This window comes from Lagopus muta, chromosome 7, assembly GCF_023343835.1.
Source record: "Lagopus muta isolate bLagMut1 chromosome 7, bLagMut1 primary, whole genome shotgun sequence".
Classification (NCBI taxonomy): Eukaryota; Metazoa; Chordata; class Aves; order Galliformes; family Phasianidae; genus Lagopus; species Lagopus muta.
In genome coordinates this window covers 33,927,810-33,935,938 of record NC_064439.1, presented here as the reverse complement: position 1 = coordinate 33,935,938, position 8,129 = coordinate 33,927,810, and the positions used below count along the sequence as shown (strand labels likewise).

The following is an 8,129-nucleotide window of genomic DNA, read 5'->3' as shown; positions in this document are numbered from 1 at the left end:
AGACCTGAGATGAGCTGGGCACTGTGTGAGGATGCTGAGAAGAGCTGAGAGCAGTTGTTCTTTCTTCTGAATCACACAATCATTAAGGTTAAAAAAGACCTCTAAGGTCATGAAGTCCAACGGACAACTCATCACCATCACACCAATGAAACCATGTCCCTCAGTACCATGCCTACACATTTCTTGAGCACCTCCAGGGACAGTGACTCTATCGCTTTCCAGGACAACCTGTTCCGCTGACATAAATTGAAGCCATTGTTTCTCATTACGTGGGAGAAGAGGGTGACTCCCACCTCACTGCAGCCTCCTTTCAGGCAGTTGCAGAGACCTGTAAGGTCTCTCCTGAGCTTCCTCTTCTCTAGCATAAACAATCCCAGTTCCCCGTAAGATTTGTACTCCAGTCCCTTCACAGCTTATTGTCCTTTCTGCTTCAGGGTCTCAGTGTCTTTCTTGTAGTGAAGAGGTTAAAAACAACTACAGTAAGACAAATATTCTACCCAAAAAAACAAAAACAAAAAACACATTTTGGGAAACCCAGAAGAATTTCAATCCCAACTGAGGAAAAATCATTGAGTTTCTTAGGACAGACTTCCCAGATGCATGAAATATGTGAATGTAAAGGGTGTCATCCTCTCCTACCAACTGTTTGCCTTCTGTGACTGAATGGCTGGATTGTAGACTGGGGATGGTGGTGGATGCTATGGCAACTTTACTAAGGTGGCTCCTGTGCTATTTTTGTGTGTCCTTAGGATCCTGTAGTCTCTCTGAGTGGGCAACTAGAGGGGGGGGTAATAAACTGGCTGTGGGGTTAGGCCCTGATAGTTGCTGGTAATGGGTTAATGTGGTTAATGGCCTCTGCTCTGCCTAGAGCCCAGCAGCAAGGGCACTGCTGGTTTTTATTGTTTGGTTGGTTTTTTTTTTTTTTTTTTTTTTTTTTTTTGTCTTTATCGAGGCTTCGGAGGAAAAGGCAAGATGTGCAATTGCTCATGGGGCTGTTCATGGGGCTGCAGATGGCATCTCCTGGGCATGCCTGCTGACCAGGCTCAAGAACCAGGCTAGGTATGGACTTGTTGCCAAACAACAGGTATACATGCTGACTCTGGGAAAGGAAGGCCCTGGTATGCATGGAGGCTGGGGAGAGGCGGGGGGGGGGGGGGGGGGGGGCATTCCAGCCTCACTGAGGGAGGGTGAAAAGAGATGGACACATTGACCGGAGGGTCCGGGTACTGGGTACAAATACAGCTTTTCACTACGAGGGAAGCTGAGCTGAGACGCAGATGCTGCCCAAAGCAGTTGTGCAGTTTGTGCCTGCGGAGGTTTCTCCAAGATCCGACACAAAGCCGCGTCCAGAGCCGTCCTGAGGTCCGTTCCTGCCGAACTGCCCCTGCGGCTGGTGAAAGCGGCTGAGGAGGTGAGTCGCGGCGCCTCGAAGGTGTGGGGCTGGAAGCCCCGAGGTGGAGCCCGGGGGGGAGGAGACGGCAGGGCGGGGTGCAGGCGGGGGTGCGAGGGGTTTCTAGCCCCGGCCGGGAGGCGGAGCGCTCCCGCTTCGTGTCAGTGGGCTCAGCGCGGGGGCGCGCGGCGGCAGTGTGGGCGGGAGGCGCTGCCCCCGACTCGCCGCGGCTCCGGCAGGGCGCGGGGCTCGCCCGGCAGCTCGGAGGAAGAGGAAGTGGCCGCGGCCCCAGGCAGAGGAGCTCGGCTCGGAGCTCCCGGCCCCGCGAGGCGCCTCCCCGTGCCGCGCGGCACAAACTTTTTGCTGGGCGGTGGGGCTGTGAGGCGGCGCGGCGCCGAGGGGGAGCGGCTCCGGAGCACAGCGGGCGGGAGCAGGAGGAGGAGGAGGAGGAGGAGGAGGAGGAGGAAGCGCTGTCAGTGAGGCCGGCCGTCTCCGCCCGCCGGGCATCCTTCAGCGCTGCCGGGCTGCGTCTCGCCCGCTGCCTGTCCCAGGTACCGCCTCGCACCCGCCTGGCGCGACAGGGGAAACTTGGAGGGAGCGGGAAGTGACGGGGGTGACAGTCGGGTAGGGGCGCGGAGGAGTCCAGGGCTCCGCTCGTCTCTCGGTCCTCCGCTCCTGAAGTTTGGCGGAATCGGGGCCGGTCGGCGCGGCCGCTTCTGAGCGGGCTGCGGGCGGCTTGCGGGGGGTGGGGGGGACGTCGCTCCCGTGTCCCGGGACAGGTCTCGCTTTCTGCGATATAGCCCTAGCTCTGAGGGGGCCGGCGGCCGCGCCGGTCCGGAGCCGAGCACCGATTGGGCCTCGTGGGGCGGCGGTGCTGACACCGTCCTGTCGGGCGGCGGCGCGGGGAATCCCCCGGGGGGCGGCGTTGGCCGCGAGCTGCCGCGTGCCCGAATCGCCTCCGCGTGCCGACGCGGTGGGTGCGCGGCGGGAAAGGCGAGCGCTTCGTGCCCGGCTCCTGAGGTGAGCGGCACCTGGGAACCGAGGGGCAGCGACGTGCCGCTCAGCACTGCCCGCGTTTGGCCTCTGCGGCTGAGGGCCAACAGGCTCCGGTTCGTCCCAGCGCCCCCCGACGGGGTGTGAAGTGACCGAGGTGACCGCACCTGACAGGGCGGGCATGTGCCGCTGCTGTTTGTATTCCCGTGAAAATGAATTACGCTGTTTGATTTAATAGAAAGATAACTAATGCTGTCAAGGCACAGCTGATCTCCACAGTACAACGAGGGACCTCTGTCCTTTTGCTTTTATGTTTTATCCTTAAGGAATCCGATCCGTTTCAGCTGTGGGCATCGAATCACGGCAGTAGCACTCTGTTTGCAATTCTAGCAGTCACGCTTGCGTATTTTAATTTCTCTTTTTCCTGAGGAAAAAAAAAAAAAGAAGCGGTCACGGAATGAACAGCGATTTCAGGAATCTAACTTAACCTCAAGTTAGTTGTGTTGGACGAGGGGATTTCTGCCAGTGAGCACTGCCATTTCCGTGCTGCACAGCTTCACACCGGGCTCTGTGCTCCTCTTTACCACGTCAGCTTGCCAGGACTGTGCTTTGTGGCTGACTGCCTCGGGATAGCGTGTGTGGGGCTCCCAGCTCTGTAGCACTGTGCTCTGCTGAGGCTTTACTCTGTGCTCTGAGCATTGCAGTGTGCTTCAGTTCCTCCTCTCTGTTTGCTGTGGGTTCAGAGAAGTGTGGACTCAGCTTCAAAGGAAGGCTTCATTCGCACCTGACATTCTGTGCATGCTTCTGTTGAGTCCGTTCAGTCTTTAGTTTTCTAGGCAGCAAGCGTTTGTTGCTTTCGGTTCCTTCAAGTTTTGAGAATAGTTTCCTAGTTTTTGGCATCTCAGTGGCCTTCTGGCTTCATGAGGCAGACTGAAATGCGCTTCAGGAAAAATGTTACCAGCTTGTTTTCTGGGACTGTTAAATCTTTTTTGCTTTGAATAGAAATACCTTGCCTAAAAGTGTTTTGCTGAAGTGGGTGCTGCCCTTTAATCTCCTGCTGCATTGAAAAAGATGGCACTGTATATTAAATCCCCTGGGTAAAATCATGGGGTGATGCACATAGGTTTGGGAACGCCTGTGGTTCTCCCCTTAACCTGCTGCTCTCAGGCTTCTCCCCGAAGCCAGCAGTGTTGCCTCACACCTCTATTTGCTCCAGCCCACGTGCACACATGAAGCAGTGTGCTTCCCTCAGAAGGTGTCCTGGTGGGCGGCAGCCCCTGTGTGCGAGCAGTGCCTGCAGGCTGCAGGCCCAGGGCCAGAGCGGAGGAAGGAGTGCATGCAGAGCTGCATTGTGAACAACATCATAAAAGCGATCGCACCTAATAATACTTTGGGAAAATCTGTTACTGCTGTGGTGTGTTACTTGACATGCTGCGTGCCAGGAATGTGCTTTCTTTCCTACCCTCGCTTGTCCGGGTGGTCAGCTCTGACTTTGTAGAATCTGTGCTGTATTTATCTGTAGTTTGTTTTGTTTTTGTTGTTAAGTTTCCTAAAGCTTAGCAGACTCAAGGCTACACCAAGCAATTGGCCAAACTGACCAATTTATGCTTTCCTGCTGCTTTCACATAGTCTCTTTCTCAGGGAAGCAGTACTGAGGTCGATGCACTCGTTTGTTTAACTCTAGCAATTGAATCCACATGGCATTGTGACAGCTCTTTGAGAGCACTGGGTTTCAGAACCAGTGCCTCCTTTGGGTTTGAATTCTGCCTCCATTCAGTTCTGGTGCCTTTGGCCTAACTGGGCTCAATTCCTGTCACTACTTGCTTCATGCTGCTGTTTCTTCTGAGGCTGTAGTTTTGTTTGCTGAGCTTTCTTTCTGTCCCTTGAAAGCCCTCTGCTTATTCCACCTTTCCTTCTTTATTAGGTAATTCATCTTGCTGGGTCTGGAAACCTTTGTATGAATTTTCTCGCCACTTGCTAGGGTTACACGTTCAGCAGATACCCACATTGTAGTTTAAACATGTTCCAGACCTCCCGTGTGCTCAAGTCCTCCAGCCTTTCATTCCTGTTCATCTCCCTAACGAGTTGCCTTCGTTTTTGGGATCTGCCTTTTGAAATTGAAAACCTTAATTGCAGATTTACTTGGGCTGCTTTGCCATTCAATTTAAATGAAATCAATCATAAAGAACAAATCTGGGATTATTCATTCACCAACCTTTCTGTAAGCAGAGATTTACTTACCAACTGCAAGTGTAAATCCTGATATTGCTGGTAAGTACATGGCAAAAAGTTGGTCAGCTGCGACATCCAGACACGGATAGGACTGGTGTGTACTATTTGATCTTTGTATTTTCAAAATAAAGTCTTTCAGAATCTTCCAAATTTCTCTGAAAACGTTGGCTACTTAAACAGCTGTTCCCCTCCTGCAGATAAAAATTTTCGTGGCATGTATTGAATATGTGCTTACAGCATTACTGTATGGTAATATTCATGAAAAAGGACCAACTGGGGTATGTGTAGGTAAGAAATTCCCCTCTTCATGATGTCACACACAAAGCCTATGCCATGCTGAATGAGAGGGAAAACACAGGAGCGTGGTTATGTTCTGGGAATCTGCAAAGCACTGCCTGAATGCCCTGTTCTCTCTTTGTTTATCTGCACACCCTGTTTGCCAGGTGTGGTGTTTCTAATCCTCTGCTTCATTGATGCTTCTCTGCCTGATTTTTACCCTCTTATTTGTCGTTTGTTTCGTTCCTTTAATTTTTCTAGGAAAGGGGTTCACCCATAATTTGCAGGCTCTCGAAGGGTTTGTTTGGGGCTGAAGGAGGATGGAACACACTGGTGTTTTGCAGGCTGCAGAAGATGGGAGAATTAAATGACCACATGCCAGCAAGAGAACTGTGCTGAGTGTGGAGTGCTTATTGTTTAGAACGTGGAAAGGTCAGGATTGCAGGAGTGAGGGTTTAAGGAAATAAGTGCATCTCATTACTGCACAACAAATGTGAAGTCCTGTCATTATTTATAAAAGCCTTCTAGCATCCCTGTGAGGTAGCTGAGTGTTACCCAGGGAAGGAAGAATTAGGATGAAAGGGCTTAACCAAAATCGGGAGAGAAAGCCTATTAATACACTGCAGCTGTCTGGTTTCCCAGCTGCTGAACTCACCGGTAAGAACACTGCGCTTCATAATCTGTGGAAAGAATTTCAGTAACTTATGATCTGTATTTAAAAAGTGATTAATAATTTATGGTGAGGCTTACAAAAGGAGGTCACGAGTTCTGGACGATAAACATTGAAAATGTGGTAATGCAGGCGAGCTTATTCCCACTAATTGTGTTTAAAACCAAGCTGATGGTGGCGTAACCTGTACAGCGTGCTTCTTTCAGATCCCTATGTCATGTAAATATTAAAATTACCTTAAGTTTCAGGTGGCTGTGTTGTACTTTTATTAGACAGTACTTGAATGTGCACTCTAAGGCACTGCGCAAGAGCTGTGTGCAATGCTACGTGCATTTAAAAGAATTGTTTAGGAAGTCTTTCAAAATCCCCCCTATAAGCAGTCACTCCGTAATGTTGATACAGTTGAAATAAACTATTTAGCCAATATATACTTAGCTGATAAGCATCCCTTAATGAGCCTTGTAATCTATTCAAGCTTCCATTAGCCATGTGGTTCTGTTACATCTCAGTGTAATTTTCATTATTATTCTTTGGAGATAAATTGTTACGGAGTTGTATGGAGGAGGGGACGATAAATCAAGAAATTAGCTCTAGTTGTTCCCTACCCCCAAAACAAAGAGAGTCAAAAATTCATGTAGAAAGTTGCTTTCTCTTCTATTTGTGCCTGAAAAGGAATCTTGAGCCCTTAGCAAGAAAATGAATTGTTAGCTGCATGGCACTGTTCTGTATTTCTTGTTGTGTTCTGGTGGTTCTGAACTTGCTGTGTGTGTTTCATCTGCTTGGAACAAAGCTGGGGAACTGGAAAGGCAAAGCCAAACAACTGAAATTACTTCAACAAAGACAAGGAGCTGTTGGAGAGGGTCCAGAGGAGGGCCACAGAGATGATCAGGGGGCTGGAGCACCTCCCCTATGAAGACAGGCTGAGAGAGCTGGGCTTGTTCAGTTTGGAGAAAAGAAAGTTGCAGGGTGACCACATTGAAGCCTTTCAGTACTTAAAGAGAGCCTGTAAACAGAATGGGAATCAACTCTGAAAGGGTAGATAATTGCAGGACAAGGGGAAATGGTTTTAAGTTGAGGGAGGGAAGATTTAGGTGGATGTCGATGGAAGTTCTTCACCAAGAGAATGGTGAGGTGCTGGAACAGGCTGCCCAGAGAGGCTGTGGCTGCCCTGTCCCTGGAGGTGTGCAAGGCCTGGTTGGATGGGGCCCTGGGCAGCCTGGTCTAGTATTAAATGGGGAGGTTACAGCTTGATGATTCTTGAGGACACTTCCAACCTGGGCCATTCTGTGATTCTTTGATTTGGTGCTGAGGTGAGGAGCTGAAAACTTGGCAGATCTCCAGAAGAGCTATAAAAATGCCTACGTTTTATTCAGGATATGCTCATTGTCATGGATCATGTAGGTGCTTAAAAATGGAAATTGTTTTTTTTTCCTTCTGACTAAAAATTCTTGTGACTGACAACTGTTTTTCATGACAAGAAGTGGTATCAATTTCAATAAAACTTGAATTGGGAAGCAGTATTCAGAGGTAGGTCGGTATTTGCAATGTTGGAGGCATTTCTTTACTATTCTCCCAGTCTCCAGAGCAACTCTACCCCTAAAACACACGGTGAAGGATAGTGACCAGGAGGAGGTGGCGGCAGGTCATCCCCTGGGCTTCCAACTGGGAATTCTCCTAACATGCACAAGCTACAGGTTAATTTCTGACCTCGGTTTGCAGAAGAAAGGCACTCTTTCCCTGACTCCACAGGAGGGTGCATTTGCTGCCATTTAGGAGACAAGCAGCATTAGTTGACCATAGGCTTTGCTGTGTTTCTGCAACTCATCACAGCTTCCACTTTTGCTATTTTGCAAAAAATGGAAAGGAGATACAGACTAAAAAAAATTTGTTTCTTGATCTGGGTTTCGGTTCTAGTTTTATCGTGTGCCTGAACACAGAATAGTTTAAGAGACTGTCAGGACAGTAAGGTTAATTCACGGGGAAAAAAAAGTCTGCAGATGGAATTGGTTTTTCCAGCACTTGTACCTGCAAGAGCCCGTAACTAATCTCCATTTTAGCAGTTAACATTCTTCATTGGATATTACATTTACTATTGCTTAGGGTTCTTCTTTCAAGTATGGAACTAGTGGGCTGATAAATGAGTTTTTAAATAAACGATGATAAGAAAATTTGTCTTCTAAGGTTCTAACCTTCTGGAGAACAGAAATATCTGACAGCTTTGCAGTGTTCCTGAAGAATCATTTTCAGATTTACTGTACTGGAAAGTGAATATTATTCAGTGATCATATTTTGCTTTAATACCGAATAAAAGATGCAGAATTCACATGCAGGTAGAGAAAGCCAGGATAAATATATGTGGTATAGCATCTTTGAGCATCTCTGACTGCAAAACAAGAGAGCTGTTGAAAAAGAACTGAAGTGGGTTGAGATTACTTTGAAAGCATCAATAATAAAACGTTTTGTACTGCACTTCTCAATTACATAAATATAGAAAATTAAGGAATGATGTCTTGCTGACAGCAAGATTTCCACCTAAAACCCACAGAGATGTTTTCAGACTTCAGGATG

At 48.6% G+C, this 8,129-nt stretch overlaps 1 protein-coding gene across 2 annotated transcripts in view; it reads left to right on the top strand.

Moving 5' to 3' along the window:
* Positions 1–1,295: 1,295 nt before the first annotated feature.
* RFTN1 (raftlin, lipid raft linker 1) overlaps positions 1,296–8,129 on the top strand; it is a 95,680-nt gene continuing 88,846 nt past the window's right edge. The window contains exon 1 of one of the 2 annotated variants that reach the window (XM_048950356.1): positions 1,296–1,411. The gene's annotated coding sequence lies outside the window, so the exon portion shown is untranslated. Of the gene's footprint in view, positions 1,412–1,809; positions 1,942–8,129 lie in introns of those variants that run through there. The other variant, XM_048950357.1, reaches the window with a different exon arrangement.